Genomic DNA, 19,769 nt, shown 5'->3' with positions numbered 1-19,769 from the left:
GCTCTAGCAACCATCCAGAACACCACAACAACCACCTAGCAACTATCCAGAACACTGTGACAATCACCAAACAACACCCTAGCAATGTTCCAGAACACCCTAACACCATTGCAACGATTCAGTATACTGTGACAACCACCTAACAATGCCCTAGACGCCATCTAAGTCACCATGACAACCATCTAGTAATGGCCTAGTAACCATTCAGAACACCCAAACAACCACCTAGCAACCATCCAGAAAAGTCTAACAACCACCTAGCAATGCACTTGCAACTATTCATCCAAAACACCCTAACAACAACCACCTAGTAACCATCCAGAAAACCAACAACTTAGCAATGTCCAGGCAACCATACAGAACTATCAGCCATCTAGCAACACCTGAGCAACTATTCATCCAGAACACCTTGACAACCATAGTATCTGTCATCAAAAACACCCAACAAACAACCAACAACACCAACAGAAACCACCCAGAAAACCCTAACAACCTCCTATCAATGCCCTAGCAACCATTTATCTAGAACACCCTGACAACCATCTAGCAATGGCCAAGCAAGTATCTGGAACAATGGGGAAGTCATGGCCTTGTGGTTAGAGAGTTTGACTCCTAACCCTAAGGCCGGCAATACCACGACTGAGGTGCCCTTGAGCGAGGTACTGAACCCCCAACTGCTCCCCGGGCGTAAATGGCTGCCCACTGCTCCGGGTGTGTGTTTACGGTGTGTGTGCACCTTGGATGGGTTAAATGCAGAGCACGAATTCTATGGAATTATATTTGCTTTAAAAAAACATGAACGTAACTGTCATGAGTCAGAGAGCACCTGTCCATCAAAAGCTCACTATCCAATCAGAGTAGATCACTGTTAAGGCCGCCCCCACGAAAGGTTTGTGTCAAAACACCAACACGAAAACTTAAAAAAACAACTTGCGAAGCGTAAAGCGAAATCTGTGGCAATGCATTTCAGGATCCACGATTAGCGAAAACGAACGAATCTTTGAAAAACATTAAACAAAAATGAAGCATATTTGAAGAGCCCTGTTAAATTTGTGCGGACTGAGTTTCATTTTTTTTTCATTGTGTGTTTTCTTCTTTTGTTTTTTATAAATGGCATATTTTTGATAGTTTCTGAAAAAGTTACGTTCAGTTTTATAAAATTACGTTCATTTTTTTTGAAGCAAATATAATTCCATAGAATTCTGAGTATGGGTCACCATACTTGGCTGTATGTCACGTCACTTTCACTTTTTTTTGTAACTGACTTAGCAATGGGCTTTGCATGGGCAAGCATCATTAACATATTCCTCAGAAAATGTCAACATTTATTTATAGACAAAAGTAACAACTGTTTAAATTAAAACCACTTCTGGATATTCCTTCAATGTAAGAAGCAAGCAGCAAAGCGATAACTGACTGGAGTAAATGCAAATGAAACCTAAAGCAGCTTGCATGTCTCAGGGGTGAGTCATGTGCATTACAGCAGTCCATTGGGTGCAAATGTGACTTAACCTTTATTTCTAGTGTGTGTGTGTGTGCATGTGTTATTGGACAGCTCTGCTTAACACCCATCAGGCTGCAGTCCCATGAGTCCTGCATTCAGCCAGGCAGTGCTGCTCACACTTGATCATTCCAATAAAGGGTGTTGGAGAAAGAGAAAAATCGATAAAGACCTTGAATGCCTCATATTTCTATTACGCTTGCCAGCTGCATACAAGCAAACAATTGCATTATATTGTCCAAGCCCTGAAGGATGAATAAAAAGAGCACAAAAAGGGCAAAATCATGAATATTTAAAATGTTAGTGAAACAGTCCAGATTATTAAAGGGATTTTTTTTTTTTTTTTTTTTACTATTGTTCATATTTAGGGTTAGAGATCTATACAAGTCTGATCTCTAAGAATGTTTCTATTAAAGGGATAGTTCTGAACAATAATAAATAAATAAAGTCATCATTTACTCACCCTCAAGTCGTTCCAAACCTGAATGAGATTCTTTCTTTTGTTGAACACAAAGTAAGACACTTGCTGGTAGCCATTGATTTCCATAGTATGGGGAAGAAAGTCAATAAAACGTTTCTAGATATTTTCAGAACATTCAAAATATCCAGTTTTTTAAATATTATTATTATTATTTTTTTTCTTAGTTTTGTTAACATTAGAGAAAGCATTAATAATAATAATAATTCCTTACATTTATTTAGCGCTTTTCTGGGCACTCAAAGCGCTTTACATAGAAGGGGGTATCTCCTCAACCACCAGCAGTGTGCAGCATCCACCTGGATGATGCGACGGCAGCCATATTGTGCCAGAACACCCACCGCACACCAGCTTATGGGGTGTAGAGGAGACAGAGTGATGAAGCCATCAGTAGATATGGGGATTGTTAGGAGGCCATGGGATGGTCAGAGGCCAATGGGCGAATTTGGGCCAGGATGCCGGGGTTATACCCCTACTCTTTTTCGAAGGACATCCTGGGATTTTTAATGACCACATAGAGTCAGGACCTCGGTTTAACATCTCATCTGAAAGACATTCCCATTAAGGGAATGTTAAATTTTATAATTTTGCAAACATTATGGGAACTTTACTTTTGAATGTTCTCTGAACAATCTTAACCAAGATAACTTTATACAACATTCTATTAATGTTACTGGGAGGCATGCGCACACAATCATAACTATAAACAAACAAAAAATGAAATCTCAATCAGATTTACAATTACTATTACTATTAATAATACCTAATGGTTACTGTACAATTTGTGCCTGGTGGACATCCCAAAAAAATATATAATAATAATAAAAAAATAAAAAAAATAAATAACTAAATAAAATACTTACATGGTAACTATAAACTCACCAACCACCAACTAGGCATAAGATTTGCGGCATGCTGATTTGCGCATAAGATCTGCTTTGTCCGGCTGGAGCGACGAGACATAAACATAAAACCCATTATAAACGTGATATAAACATGATTTCTAGTCGTGTCGTCTTTTGGAAGGCCAAACAAAGTAATTTCGCTTTCTCAACGAAACAGCGTCACACACTGCAGCCTTGAGTGAGCAGAGGCCGGCTTGAGTGTGCACAGGGGGGCAGCTTGAGGCGGATTCTACGAAGGAGTGTACCCTGGGCTTGCAGCAACCACATGTGATGACCCCAGGCTGGACTCCGCTTCATCCACGGTGAAAGCTGATTCAGCGATCCACAGTGCAAAGTTGATGTATTTCCTCAGCGACCAGCACGGATCAGCTCCAGGCATGACGAAGCGGATATCATCCTCTTTTGAAACCAAAAAAAAAAGTAGTCTCCCCCACACAGAAAAACACACAACATATACACCCCCTCGCCACCAACAACAAGAGAACAGTTACGCCTTCTTTCTTTGCGTGAACACAGTGGTGCTAATATTGCGAAAATTTTTTATAAAAACTGCAAATTTGTCTTCCCATCAAAGCAATGCATTTCTCAAACATTTATAGAGAACTATAAACTAAAATACAAAATACTCTTTACAAACAAATACCAAAATTTTATAACATCCCACAATACCACCATGTCACATAAAAACCACCATCAATACACCCACTCACAAAAAAAAAGAAAGAACAAAAGAAGAATAAAAGAGGGATTTAAACAATCTGAAACAATAGCAGTATCTTTTCTAACTAATAGTTATCACTCAGGTCATACTGAAGTATTGAATTGGTAAAATGCTTAATATTATTTTTCCAGTATGCAGTAATTATGCATATTTTGTGTGCTAAAGTTGCACTGACACAGGAAAATTGTAAAATTTCAGTATTATTAAAACACACACACACACACACAGGTTAGTGAGAATCACTGACACAGGGCTGGATGTTCTTCACTGTGGTTGCAGTAGCTGGCAGCTCACGGAGAATCTAGACTGTGTCTGGAACAGTCCAGAGAATTTATATCAAAGCCACATGGCCTCATTGAGTTCTTCATGATGTGAGAGACAGATATAAAAGGTGTTGGTAGAAAAATGCACTTGGCTGCTTCAAGGTATCCCATCATGCCACCGAATGAATATTTCAGGGATGAGAGGCAAACCGAATGTGTGTGCATGTATATGTGTGCATATGTGCATGTGTGTTCATGTACTGGGACTTCATGTACTGGGAATGCATTTCACCACACGCTTCAAATCTTTCAAAGAAAAAAAAATGTCCTACTGACCTCTATTTTCTTGAGATCTTCTATAATGTCTTTGTGAACATTCCTGAGTTATATTCACTTCAAACCGATAATTACGCAATGATGAAAGAGTATTACTTTTTATTATCATCAAAACGATTATCATTTCTAACAATATTACCATAACTTTAAAGTCAGCATAAAAGCAATATAGACTCTTTATACTCAAGAAAATCAAAAAACAAATATAAAAAAATATCATTTATCAAAAAATAAAAAGCATAAAATAATTTAAAATAAAATGCAGAAAATAAAGTTTAAAGAGAGATTTGTGACATTTTGCGACATTATGAGTAGAACACCTTGCATTTTGATGTGAACTTTTTTTATTTGTAAAAATTGTGATGCTTTTGGGGTCACGGTGAAGCAGCTGTGAGTTGGGTGATGTGGAAGCATGTCATATTTTAAAGCCTGGGGCTCTCTGAGTTTCTCTGAATACAGCATGGCCGAAAGCTCAGTTAGAAAGTGTTTGTGAGTCATGCCACAGCAAATCTCAAGGAAACAGGCACAAGCCCCAGGATGTGAAAGATGGAGCTGTTTAGAGGAACCATGAAACTGGAGGACTGCTATTAGAATCATGGAAATAACTGGTTATAATCTGCTCTATGACCAAACTTTACTTTTTTTTTTTTTTGCAATTTAATATTACACGTTTCAATAATTATACAAAATATGCAATTTATAAATGTAATTTTATATATATATATATAGATATATATATATTATATCTATATATAGTATATATCTGTATATTTATATGTATAATATATATATATATATATATATATATATATCTATATATATATATATATATATATATATATAATATATATATGTATGTATGTTCATAAAGAGCCAGCTAAAACTATCTATGGTTAGTCACTGGAAACAGTCGGCTGATGAGGTTCCGAGTTGGGAATTAATTTGACAGAATGACTGATGGGGGGTCCTGCAAGCCAATAGTTGCTAATATGAACTCAAAAGGACAAAATGGTTACATCGCTGCTCTGGAGTATAAGCTTGTTTATTATTGCTCTCACATCACATCAAATGACACTATGGATCATGAAGCATTCACATGGCTCAAATGGACACTATTGGGAGATTCATTGGGGACGTGGGGGGGCGATCATGGGGGCATTTAAACCTACCTTCCCAACAACATATACATGGAATCCAAAAGCTGAAGGTGGTGAATAATAACTACGCATAAAATAGAAACTGTATTGAAAACTCTTCACTGAAACTATAATACGACAGAAGAGATAACATACACATGCTGGCATATCGGTATTAATAAATTGTTCCAAAATAACCCATTATTTGTTTAAAATAAAATCAAAGGTTCTAAAAGGAGGTTTTCAACCAGCTTCCAAAGTAATGACATAAAAACGGAATCAAAAAATTTTGGAATAATTCCCCAAAGAACCTTTACACGTAAAACTTTAATTTTTTCTTATTGTGAAGATTTTTAATCTAAAGAAAAACATTTCCCAGTATACAGGAGAAACCTTTTGTGCCATTTGAAAAGGGTTGTCCAAACTGGTTCCATGGATTTTTCATGTTGTTAAAAAACCAAATGGAACCATCCATGTCAGTGCAAAAGAAACCTTATTTTAAAGCATCGTGTTCCTCTAAAGGAATTTCCCAACCAATTACAGTTACTCTGTGTTTTTTGGAGGGCAATTCTGTTGTTGTACGTGTGATGCATGTACTTTAGATAATAAAAGGAAAGGATTTCATTGTAAAGGTGAAGCTGTAAAGTGGTCTTCTGTAAAGTGAGGTAAATCTATGCTCTTTTTGCTGAATTTGATGGGGGGAACATGACAGTTTACCAGTGACATAGTAAATTTATGGGGAACAAAAAAAATAACCAAAACTATATTCTTGATGCAACTTGCAAGGAGGAAGAATCGGAGAGGTGGCGGAACACTTAAAAACTAAGATTTATTTTTAAAATATAAAATTACCTATATTATATAAATAAATTTGAACTTGCCAATTTCAACTTTAAACTTGAACAAAATTTTAAGAATTTTGGTTTGTGGGGTTGTTGTTTGTTATGCAAGTCAAACATTCGCAAGTGTTTATCAGATGGAAAAAAAGCTCATGTCATCTGATGTGCCAGTTGCTGAGCAGATTTGGGTTTTTTTTGTTTAGTGCTTAAAGACAATACGAGACAATACAGCCTTCCCGAGAGGAGAGCAGATGAAAGCAGAAATGAGAGGGGTGGAGGAGAGAGGGAGGTGTTCTGTGGGTGAAGCACACATGCAGAGGAGGACTAATCAGCTCTGTGCAACAATAACAGAAAAAGTCTGCTTCACTACCAATGATTGCGCCACTTAAAAGAACAATTCGCCCAAAAATGAAAATTCTGTCATCATTTACTCACCCTCATGTCATTCCAAACCCGTACGACTTTCAATGGAACACAAATGAAGATGTTTTGAGACAGAGTGCATTTGTAGAATTCAATTTAAACAAAACATCAATCAAGACTGATTTTGTTACAGGACATGTTGCTGGTCTTGTTGTGCACAATCAGTGTATGTTATTCCAAAGAACAGAACTTTTGTCTTCATAATCTTTTATCAAAATGTAATAATGGTGTGAAATCAAAAGTAATATGCTATTGATCAGAGATCACATAGTTCAGGACACATTAATGAAGCATATCAGCTCATATCATCAGATCATAAGATTCCTAAGATCACACAGGAATAGTGCTACAAAATATAAAATGCAGATTTAGGGGCACAAATTTTGAAACATTTCATACACTAGAGGAGAGATTTGTGATGTTACTGTTGTAAAGCATTTGATATGCTTTATGATTTAATATGCTTTAAATGCTTTCCATTTAATATGGATAAATTCATTGCTCTCTGAGAAACATGACATTAAAGGTGAAGTGAATATCGTTGATCATCTCCTAACCAGGCAACATATTATGTTCTGGGTAGATTAGATGGTAAGCAAACAATCAGTTCTTGGTATCAAAGTGTTGGATGCAGGAGAAATGGGCAGGAATAAAGATTTGAGCAACTTTGACAAGGGCCAAATTATTTAGGCAAGGTGACTAGGATGAAGTATCTCTAAAATGGCAAGCCTTGTGGTGAGAATTTACCATGAGTGGTCCAAAGAGGGACAAACTGATGACAGGCCCCAAGGCTCATCACGAGGGTAACAATCAGAGAACCTATGATGACATCCATCCACTGTAGAAAGTGCCTACAATGGTCAGTGAGTGTCAGAGCAGTGGAAGTATGTTGCCTGATCCGATGAGTCCTGTTTTCTTTTACATCACGTCAACAGTCATGTACATGTGCATCGTTTACCTGGGGACGTGATGGCACCAGGATGCACCGTGTGACAACAACAAAATGGTAGAGGGAGTGTGATGCTCTGGGCAATGTTCTGTTGGGAAATCCTAGGTCTGGCCATTAATGTGTATGAAAATCTGACACGTGATACCTACAGTGGTGTTGACTGGTGAAAGTGGCCTCTTTCAACAGGCTAATGCACCCTACCAAACTGAACACACTGTTCAGGAATGGTTTGAAAAACATGAAGAGTTCAAGGTGTTGCCCTGGCCTCCAAATTCCCCAGATCTCAATCCAACTGAGCATCTGTGGGATGTGCTGGACCAACAGTTTCAATCCAAAGCAACTCCATGTCGCAACCTACAGGACTTGAAGGATCTATCAGAGACCACAGGACACCTTCAGGGAGTCCATGTCTCAGCATAATTATACATGATTATTTGCCTCTAAAGAAGAGGACATCATTAAAAAAAAAAAAAGGTTTTGTCTTAACAAATCTGCATCTTTGTTGTATTTTTCAAACTCTCTCTTGCTGAGCTGGGTGGAGCAACATTCAGGCAATGTTACTGGTCTAAAACGTGTCTCTGTGAATCAAAAACTCTGATCTCTGCCTCAGTTTCAACCATAAACCTCATAGATCATGCACATGGTGGTCAGTTGCACTAAAATGCCACATTTTCTAATACAATATATTAGTCTAAACTTGCTGGCTGAACTAGCAGATGTACCTTAAATCCTTGTACTAATTCCAGATAAGCACAACAAATATTGTTCTACTGGATGAGATTGAGCAATAACTCTAAACTGCAAAAAGCACATCCTGTAAACCTATTAGATAAACACTAGTAACTATTTCCAGGTTTTTACCACACATAGACACACACTACTTTCCCACATACACAAGAAAACTATGAAGAAAACCTACCACATGAGAAGACTGAGAAACACCTGCTGGGTCTATAAAAGCAAATTAAGGTTGTAGAAGACTTTAAAAACAAGCCCACAGCAGGTCAAAGTGGAGAAGCTGAATAATTCATTGAAGAGCCAGCCAGAACTCTGCTTCTCCAAGAGCTAAAGACAGACTCCCAACACATGATAGCAGAACAAATCCACAAAACTGCCGGAGAAACTCTTTGTGGCTGAAAAACAGAAAAGATTAATAACTCCATTTACTGCATTTCATATGCATTATCTACACTAACTGCATGTGTTTTACAGTTTCAATATTTGTTAAGGTTAAAAGATTAAAAGGCTGAAAATAAGAGGCGTAACTGCTAAAAGCATGTCACATAAGTGAAGTTGTGGACTAGTGGTTACAGAGTTTGACTCCTAACCCTAAGGTTGTGGGTTTGAGTCTCGGGCCAGCAATACCACGACTGAGGTGCGCTTGATAAATGGGGGCACATACTGTAAATGCATAAATGGCTGCCCACTGCTCCAGGTGTGTGTTCACGGTGTGTGTGTGCACTGTGGATGGGTTAAACACAGAGTCACACACACAATGATAGCTCACATCACTTTCACAACATAAACACACTGTTTTTTGCTTTTTGTCACACACACAATGATAGCACTGCTTCACATTCAGCTGGAAAGCCATCAGTTCACCAAGAGTACATACTTGCCATGTGTGTGTGTGTGTGAGACTCAAACACTCAAACCGAATCTTGCTCTTTTGGGATGTGTGACTAGATATTGATACGGATAGATTTTTTTTCATTATGCGCCATTAATCAGGCAAGAATACTGCAAAATCTATTTTGTCTTTTTTAAATTATCTGCATACATTTATGAAGACTGTTGTAGGTGTGTCCTAATTCCATGAAAATTTTTTTAGTAAAATAGGATGAGTATATAGTGTGCTCAGAACTACAAATTACAAAAAAAAGTGCACTTCAAACACTTGGATAAACATCATGCACTCAACTGTTGCAGCTTTCCTTATGTACGTAGCAGAGGTGGAGCAGCTGTAAGACTCTGATGCTAGATCACAAAATAACATTTTCAAAATCCACATAGACAAGTTGACTACAAAGTGCATAGTATAAGTGCATAATGTATTATATGTCATTTGGTACACAGATTTCCCTATAAAACAAGCTTTCACAGAGATCAACAACATTTGTGCTAGTCTGATTCTAACTGAACTAACTCTTTATGACCTAACAAGTTATCAAGAGGATAATAGTGCATCAGCTGCATATAGTAGACAGTGGTTTGTTTCTATATGCTACAAACTATAATTTTTTGGTGTACGCCTAATGAATCTCACATTATGGCACACAATGTTAAATTTCCAGCTACTGACTTCTGTTAATGATTATTTCATTCTTGCAATTGATTGTCGCTTTAAAATATTTTTTTTGTCTTATGACATCGCATTCCACAGTCTTTCTCAGCCGCTCATGTGTAAACATCAGGTTATTCCAGACTCCATTTGTGTATCCATAATGAACTGACTTTGAGCTTGAATAACTTAAATGACAGCAGTAAGTCCTGCCTCATTTTGACATCACTTATTTAGTGTCTATCATGTTGCTGGAATGCACTGGATATACAGAAAGCTTTTTAATAATATATATTTTTTTCCCATAAGTGAAAAAGTACTTGTGATAGAAGATAGGGAAAAAAAATGAGCTTAAAATTATTTCATGTGATTTCATAAAATTACATAATATTTTATTTATTATTTTTATTTAATACTACATTTACTTGAAAAAAGCTAAATTACTTAATATATTAAGCCTTTTTCTCAAAAAAATCATCAAAAAAAAAAAGAGATCACACACAAAAAAAAAAAAAAAAGACAAAAAGAAAAAAAAAAAAACAAAACAAAGGAAAAAAAAGATTAGTTTTTTATCCCACGGACATATACTTTTTCTTGTTTTAAGCAACAAACTCATTTTGATCAATTTGTCAGTAAATAAGACTTAATACCTTAAGTCATCTCAATTAAAAATAAAACGTAACACATAAAAAAATTAGAAATATGAAATATCCAAAAAAATAAACAAAAAGCCTGAGTAAGAAAATCTTTTTTGCAGTCTATCTCTCTTCAAAACAAACCTACGTGTAGTGTAATATTGTTGCATATTAATAAAATACACTTCACCAACAGATCAACTCACTTACCAAACAAAAAAGCTCTGAGATTTATGCTCTGTAAGCACTCAGTTGTCCTGACATACCCTTGTCGTAAATATATACACACTTACCAAATGAAAAACCACTAATAGGAGCCATTGTTGTTATATGAAACCAGCATGTCTGTGGAAATGGAATCGTCATGGTAACAGCTGTGCTCATAAACCCTGAAGAGAACAATACAAGTACCCTTATCATCCCCCTAATGTGAATCTCGATCAGATCGTCCTCTATTTCTCTACCTTAGAATATTGCTCAAAAGAACTGCTAAAATATCCGATAAATTCCATCTTAAATTCAGTAGTTATGAATTCAGAAAGACAAAAACTCAGTCTGTTCCTAAATAATGATTCAATATCCATCATGCCCAAGGAGAAAATAAAGCATGAAATAAAGCAGGATCATGATTATCGTTGAAAATGATTGAACTTTTAGGAAAAGTTAAGGAAAGGAAAACATTATGTTTCCAGTTCCCAAATGACTGCACACTGTATTTCACATGAATATGCAAATGAGCAAATTTTATTTCATACATTTTATGACCATATCCACAGGTTAATACTAGCACTACACAGGATTCAATTAAAAATTAAGGGAAAAAAAATTCTGAAAAACAGACAAAATAAATAGTATCACAAGGGAAAACTCCTGAAAATGTTTAAAAAAGACGGTGATGATTTATTCTAACTGCTTTTAGTACCACAACATTTTATACTGTAGTAATAAAAACAAAAAGCTGGTTTGACTCTCCTGCCTAACTAGCCAAACATTCAGTCACAGGAATGAGGTAAGTGTGATTTCCTTAGTATAATGTCTCTCTTGTATTCTGTTTGCAGTAAACACTCGAGTTCAGAGAGTGAAACACTTCCTGTTTGCAAAAGGATCTCTCTCTCTTGTTAGGATGTAGAAGAGAAGATCAGGGAATCAATGGTATGAATGCACTTGCTCATGTCATGTCTATGTTCCCCTTGCTATCTTCACTGTGAGTTTTCTGAGCTCTTGTTATTAATAAATCATTGCTGCTCTCTACTGGAATGATGCTGATATTAAAACAGCAAGATGTCAAAGCTGCAGTATTTTACTTGAAATATAAGCATTCAAAAGCCTTTTTCAGCATTCATAAGGTTTTATGCCCAGTAGCTTTACATGCATTTTTTTTTTTTAATGTAATTAAAAAATAAAAGACTCCCAGTTTATACAGATTATGCTTATTTCATAGTAGCACTAAACTGTTATTGGAAATGTAACGATGATTAGGTTTTTACTACAAAATAGTTTTTAAAGGATTTCCAGTGAGGAGCTATTCTTTGGAAGTGCTAAAATAATAAAAAAATAAAAATAACTAATAGTGAAACTGATTATCTTCTTACAAAACTATTTTAAATAAATCCAGTAAGTAGATTTACTTTGGGAATGTTAAAACAGGCTACTACAATTAAAAAAAAAACAAAACAAAAAAAAAAACAAAAAAACTAAAACAAGAAAAACAATTATAGAATAAGAATTAACAAAAACTAATCTGAAAAGGCAAATTAAAAATGTATAATAGAAATAAAAACGAAATAAAAAATCAGCACTATAATATGCATGATTCAAATAATATAAAAAGAGGAGAAGGGGAAAGACAGTTTACAAAGGAGACTGATTTTGTCACAGTTAATGCAACAGGAACCAAAACTGTTGATTATGGATCGAAAAGTGATGATAACACATGAATGTGGTTTATGGCTTGGTGGCTTGATTCATCTCTAGGACTCTGGTTGGGCAGATTCTTCAAAGGTTTTTACACCTGTTACCTTATCTTCATTGGTTATTTCACCTGCTTGTTGATTCCAGAGAGAGTTTCTTGGCATCACCAAAGATCTCAAATCGTGGGGTCTGTGCTGAAGAGCTCTCTGGATTCAATTCTGTTGTTGAAGAGCCTACAGAGACACAAACACACACTGATATTAGCTACAACCCGCCGCTTGTATTCTAGATACTAATTTAATCAACAACAATATGAACTACCACACAAAAGTGTGACCAAATGCGTTTTTCATGACTAAAAACTTTTGAAACAAAATGAACTAAAACACAAATGAATATAACAAAATAATCAACCTTTGGACACACTTGACTGAATTTTTTTGATCAACAAAATGCTCTTTACTCAAACATAAAGCACTTTAACCTAGATTTCACCATTTAAATAACAGTTCAAATAACTTCAGACATTGTGACGCTCAGACACAAACCTTACTGTCTTTATGTTTACTGTTGTGAGTGATGATACTGTAGATTCTCAGAGCCCCAAGGTCAGTGATGCTATTGCCACTAAAACTAAGATCAAACAGAATTGTAACAAGGATTACATTATACTTCAGAAATGTACAGTTTGTGCTTCTTTCTCAGTCACTCACTCAATGTTCTGTGCTTTGTGGAGGTTTGGGAGCAGCAGATCCAGACTGTCATCGGTGAGACGGCACTGACTCAGATCCAGTTCTGTCAGTCCTTCAGAATATTCCAGAATCAGCTTCAGAGCTTCACAGACCTGCGAGTTCAGCTGAGTCTGACTGAGGTCGAGCTCATCACCCAGAGCTTGAGAAAGAGACTCTGCTTTCTCAGGCCTCACATGAGCCAGAAACTGAAGCAGCAGAGATTTTTCAATCAAGAGATGCTTTATAAAAAAATATAAGATGTATTTTTGATGATGTGTTTATATTTCAGTCTGGTTTGTGTATCTGTTCATTTTTCTCACCAGAGTTTAACAGAATGTAACACTGGGAACAGCTGATCCATTCCAGCTGTATTAATCTCACAGTCCTGAAGAATTAGCTGTGTCTTTGTGTCTGAATGAGCTCTCTGAATGACTCTGGACATCACATGGCAGTCCTCAGCGGTCAGATGTAGAGGCTCTGAGTCTGTGTTTGCTGTCAGATCCAGAGCAGAACAGCAGGAGAAGTCCAGTTTGTGCTGCAGGACAGAGAGCAGAACTGCTGCTGTCTCCTGCTGGACATCAGAGACACTGCAGCAGTGAAGCATCTTCAGTAACAGCAGCCTGTCAACACTGAACACAGACAAACACTAGATCAGAACAGATTCTGGTAACATCAGTACCCCGTTTTTTTTTTTTTTTAAATTACAGCTTAGTTTAAGTGTCTTTCTCATTGTTTCACTAGTTATACCCTGCTCCGGAGTAGGAGCTGATTTGGGTTCTTGAAAAAGGCAGTCTGGTACTAAAAGCGTACCCAATTCCGGTGGAGCAAAAACACCAAAAAGTGGGGTAGTTCCACAACTAAGGTGTTTATGAACCTTTTTAAATGAAAATACTACTTACAAAATAATATGCTTTTAACTAGTTAAAACATAAATCAATGCTACTACAAGGCTTTGACATCACCCAGAAAAATACCTGAATGTAATTATGCCGACACCTGTCATTTGTTCATGGAATCGCAGTTGAGCCCAAAAATTACTTTCATTGGCAGTCGATTGAAAACACCTGTTCTGACTCAGACACTCCTTTTAAAAGAGGCTTCTATTTGATCCAGAGGGGGGCTTGGGTTTTGGTCTGGGGTTATTTCTGCATTCTCACTTTAAAACACTACGATACATTACATCCATGCATTTACACTGCACATTGATATTACTGATCTTTTTCAAAGACATAGTTGTTTTTTTTATTGCTTTCTTTAATTTTTCGAGTGTGACTTTAATCTTTAAATAAAGTTATATTTTGAGCCAAGAATTTGGGATTCTCATGGGTCCTCTGTTCTGTTGCTTCCCGTGAGCCAGGGGTCGTAACATAACACACAGGCAGACTTGAGACCGAAAAAAAGTGAAGAATAGAGAAAAGCAGTGAGACCTGAGGTTTGGACACATGTCTGAAGAGAGGCAGAATGCTCTCCAGCTCTTCCTCTGATATGGAGGTCCACCGTAGATTGAGTGTAGCTGCAGTGCAGTGCTGCAGTGTGACGCGCAGGGCTGCACAGTGAACAGAGTCCAGTTCTCTGCTCTGCAGGTTAATGTAGTTCTTCACTGAACTCAACAGACTGGACACAAAACCAACAGAGCCGGACTCATAGATCTCTCTGTTTACAGACAGCATGAAGCTAGAGCTCATCCTGTACAGACACACATCATTTTTTTCATTATTAAGTCACTGTACAATCACTGTTCAGTTTATGTTTTATGCACAAAAAATGAAAAAGCAATACTTTTTGCATGCAGATTTTCTCAAAGAAATAATTACTTGTCTACTGAAACTGTTTACCGTTTTAAACTTGATCCTGTTCAGGAATGGCAGAATTTCTCTTATGTTGCATTGAATGTTGCTCTTTCTAAGGTGTAGAGTGATTTGGTCAATGCTGTGCAGCAGGAAATAGTGCAGCTCTTCCCAGTTTAAGGAACAGGAAGTCAGATCTCCACCCACTTTCTGCAGGAAGCACTGAGTCAGTTCCTCTTCTTGAGCTTTATGGACACATTCAACCAGCTTCTGGAGAGTCTCCTTTGATGGTCTACACAGAATTCATTATTTTAATTAGATGCCATGATAAATACAAACACTGCTGAAATGTGTCCTACAGTCAGACCTGAGAATCACTGGTCCCTCATGGACACAGTAGGACCAATAGAGAAACAGAATGAATCTTGTATTCAGTCAAGTTTAAACACTGGACACTCCAGATTCTCAGAAGGATGGCTAAGCTGCTCAGCAACCTGGACAGTTTCCTCGCTGACCGCTGTTTATCCTTCCGATCAAGTGTGAGTTCATTAACAGCAACGAGAGCTTTAACTCTCCTAGATCTCAATGCCTGCACAATTCTCACTACCACCATATAACCACTCAGACCTGAAAACAACAACAACAACAACAACAACACACACTGTAAAATATAAGCAAATTATAATAAAAAAAAAAATAAGATCAACATTGGAAATGTTAAAGGCACAATATGTAAGATTTTTGCAATAAAATATTCAAAAAATGCTAAAAACCTGTGTACTTACATTATGCTAAAAGTTTCCAACAATGCCAGAGAAATTCTCAATTTTAACCAGTGAAATGGTCCTGTGTCTTTGCTTCACATGTCAGTGTTGTTCTACTATTAGTTGTTGATAGAAACCATGGAAACACAGCGCTTTTTGAAAAAAAAATGTGGTAGTAGTAGTGATAGTGTCAAAGGTGACAATCTCTGGTAGCATCTAGCAAGCCACAGTTGTTTGTTTTACACATTAAATTATTCATTATTTGCTGTGGGTTCTGTCGCCAAGCTGTCTGTACCTGAGTGTGTGTATGTTTGTGATGTGTCTGAAGAGATTTATAATGCTGTCTGTACCTGAGTGTGTGCATGTTTGTGATGTGTCTGAAGAGAAGCCTTGTTCCTCTGACAGAGATGGCTTTAGGTTTTAGACTGAGGTTGAGTCTGTCAGAAGAGAAACACAAGACTCCCCCCACAGACCTGCAGGTTTTGCTGGGTAAATGACTTTCCAAACTGAGGGAGAAGTCAAGAACCTCAAACAGTGAAGTCAACAGCTCTGGATTCTCTCTTAACTGGACCGCTTTAACTAGAGTTAACAAACACTTCTCAGAACAGCTGAAAAAAAAAGACAATAAATACTTGATTAACACGACCCATTACAATTGGAAAAAGAAATGAGCAGTGCATTGTATTTAATGTGCAAAATCTAAAACTCATTAACACCTTTAAAACATCTTCAAAATAATGACAACAACTTTATGTTAAGTTTTCCAAAACATGCAGGGAGAACCCACAGGTGCAAAAAAATTCAATCAGAAACAAAACATACAACAGAAGTAAACAAAAAAAAAAAAAAATTACGGGCATGGTTAAAGAAAAATATCAGGAAGAACACACGGGCACATTAGACAATCAGGCACAGAACCAAGAACACAAGAATGCAAATGAGAAGGATAATAAGTGACGACAGGTTTGGTAAATGAATAGCCCCTGAGGACACTTGAAAGCCACATACTCAAACAAAGACCAAACTGGAGTAAGATTCTCTTACCTCAGCTGTGAGATGTAGGGCAGACACTGACGGAAACTCATCATTTCACTCTCTTCCTCTGAAACATCCTCTCAGCTTTACTGATTTCTTCTCTGTTTGTTCAGTACTTCCAGGAGGATGGAGATCTTTCTCTCTGAGAGATCTATGATCCAGACATCAGGTGACTGGAAAACTGACTGTAATGCTGGAAGGAAACTCCTACCTGTTTGAGTCTCATAGTTCTTCACATGTGAGCACAGAAAAAAAGTGTTTTTGAAGACTAAATCTTTGTCTTGATCGTAACTCATGCAAATTTAAAAACATTATACACACATACTCCATTTCCTTTTTGAAAAACTATGTAAATGTATTCTTTACAAAATGGTTGACATAGCATAGGGTGAATAGCAGGACCCTCACTTTGAGGAACTCTAGTTCTGTACCAAACAGACACTGAACTGGATCAGACTGTCTCTTTATTCATACCTGCTAAGACTCAAAGATTTTCCATTTTGCTGCATACATTTTTCTAGTAGAGAGAGCCCTCAAGCTCAAAATCATATCCACCACCTAATCTGAAAGACGCATGCCTATGAGCTGGCACCTTCAGGGGCTAGGCCCAAAACTTCTAGATCTTCACCTGATGGAAGATCATCTCAGAGACTTGGACAGATGGGAACCTCACATGGGAGGCCATCCAGGAGAGATCAGGTCTGGACAACCAAACATGGCTGGCCAGAATGGTAGAGGGCCACCTAAAACCTTGTTGACCATCGGTGAACTGCACCCCCAGCCTGAGAAAGAAGCATCTGTTTGAATAGAGATTTTTTCATGTCAACACTTCCAAAGAACTGATCCTTGGTTCAGAAACCTCTGTGTGCGTAATCCTTATTACCCTGCAAGGATGGTTGTGATGATGGTACCCCTGAACCCTGAGCCAAAGCTAAAATTAAAAGCAGACCCAATGAGATAACACTAGCTGCTGCTGCCATGAGACCTCGCTGCCTCTGAAATGTTAATGACAGATAATTCCTGGCCGTTAACTTGATGCCACTCATGGCAGTAAGGATGGCAAATACACATGCAGGAGACAATCGTGCCTGTTGTAATGGAGGCCAGCGATGTAGATGCTGTGCAGGTAAACCTCACTGCCCTGATCTTAAAGAGAAGCACTGGCGACTGACGCTAGTGGCTACAGTCTTTAGCCTCCTTGTTAATGCACACCCGCCTCCCATAGCGACTCGACGCTACACTCTAAAACCCAGCATATTGTTTTTTAAATAAACATTTTTAGTCACACTATTCTTTCTTGTTTTGTAAAAAACTTTGATATTACTAAACATACTTAGCCGTTTGAAGTATTCAGACAAAAATATTGAATGCAGTGATTATGTTAACTAGATATAGCTACATGTGTGTTAAGTTTCTGTAAGGGGAGGGAGCCCTGTTCCAACTTACGTTTGAGCAGTGAGCGTGGGATGCTTGGAAGATTCGGCCGATGATGCACGCTAATGGATTTGGAAAGCAGCATGTAATGGTGAGTGTGTTAACTTCTATATATCTTTATCTTTCCGGGAAAATTGATAATCCAAAAGACCGGGTCCCATGACAGCGCATACTGTAGTCGGGTTCACAGTTTAGCTTATAATGCTAATATTTAAATTGGTGTTTCTTTTTTGGTTCACAGTTAAGATAAGTCTATCAAGTGTGTTTCTGCATGTTCATTTTAGCTGTAACATTAGCATTTCATTACCATTAGCTTCAGTCGCTTAACATCAGCATGTGTGCATCAATTAGCTTTTGTTAAGCTAGCTTTAAGCTTGTCTCTTTCTATGATATTATCGTGTCCGTATTATTATTTATAATAACTGCAACTGAGTTGTTGAGCTTAGGGTTATACGCGATGCTAAAAAATTTATGCTGAAAGTTTTCAGTTAGTCTTGAAATGTAACACTTTTTTCTCTGTTTTAGGTGTTTATGGAGTTCTAATTAACGTTACAGGATTGTGGCAAGAATCTCAAGCATGAAATCACATTGACCGACATATTCATAGTCTAACTGAGATATTTCAGTCTAGGAGAGAGAAAAGTTGGTGACCAGCTGTTGAAAAGCTGTTCACAACAAATCAAGGTTGTGCCATATACGTAAGCAGGACTTGCATTGCATAGGGATTCTAAACAGCTTAATATTGAAAATGTATCACAAAAAGTTGTGCTCAAAATTGTGCTTGATTGGTTCTGCTTTCTTGTGATCAGTTCTTTAATTTTATTTATCAGTGATTCATTTTACTCCCCAACAGACTAAAGAGCCAACTGATACTAGGTCTCTGGTGCTCAGAGGACTCCCTGTTGTCCTTGGCAACAAACCTACAGATTTCTACAAAGTATGCTTTCAGGCAACTCTGTTTTCTCTCAGAATATCTAAAAAGTACATAAAAACATCATTTCCCCATTAATTGATAGTTCCTGTCATAGGCAGAGGGTGAACCAACTCCAGGTATATTAAAAGTAGCCAAATGTATTTTTAAATATAAACATTGTGTCTTTTAGGCAAGAATCCAGGCATGGGTGGTCATGTAGTGCTAATTAAATATGTTTTAAGGGGACTGAAATTTGTATTTAATGTTGATTACAATTTAATTAAAACATTAGAAATGCGATAAATAGTATAATGTTTAAGTTCCATGGTTATTCGAATGGCAAATAAATTACCATAGCCTACAGAAAAGTAAAGGAAGTGACCTTTATCACTTACTTTGAGCTATATCGCGAGTTTAAGCAGCACTTTCAAAAAACAAACAAAACTGTGGTTATAATCAATGAAGCCAGTCTACACTGCGAAACAAATGGAATCCCTTAACTTACACTGTAAGCGTTCTATCTGCGTTTTGCTGTTTAATGATGAGAGAATTCGGTTTCAAGATTCCGGATTTCAGTCAGTGAACGCATTGCGCGCAAGTACTCAACAAAATACAACAGCTGATGAGGAGCTTGTTCAGCAATGTGCTCACCTGAATGACTTGATTGGGCCATCTTGACGTAGCATTTCCCCATAAGCTCAACAGAATCATGTGGTATTGGTAATAA

The 19,769-nt window shown here is 37.2% G+C and overlaps 1 protein-coding gene and 2 long non-coding RNA genes across 3 annotated transcripts in view; all 3 read right to left on the bottom strand.

The window, feature by feature from the left end:
• The window catches only part of LOC109059404 (nuclear factor 1 X-type-like), a 723,368-nt gene that overhangs the window by 303,900 nt on the left and 399,699 nt on the right, over nt 1-19,769 (bottom strand).
• On the bottom strand, nt 12,563-13,331 carry LOC122136258. Its single transcript, XR_006154051.1, has 3 exons — nt 13,092-13,331; nt 12,927-13,011; nt 12,563-12,611 (listed from the first exon to the last, which is right to left on the bottom strand). It is a non-coding gene; the product is annotated as an uncharacterized LOC122136258 (long non-coding RNA).
• LOC122136260 lies at nt 14,657-15,498 on the bottom strand. The gene is made up of 3 exons (XR_006154053.1): nt 15,264-15,498; nt 14,945-15,188; nt 14,657-14,795 (listed from the first exon to the last, which is right to left on the bottom strand). It is a non-coding gene; the product is annotated as an uncharacterized LOC122136260 (long non-coding RNA).

The sequence above is a fragment of the Cyprinus carpio genome, chromosome A3 (genome assembly GCF_018340385.1).
Source record: "Cyprinus carpio isolate SPL01 chromosome A3, ASM1834038v1, whole genome shotgun sequence".
NCBI lineage: Eukaryota > Metazoa > Chordata > Actinopteri > Cypriniformes > Cyprinidae > Cyprinus > Cyprinus carpio.
Note: the sequence above shows the minus strand (reverse complement) of the source record. Positions and strands in the feature narration are given on the sequence as shown.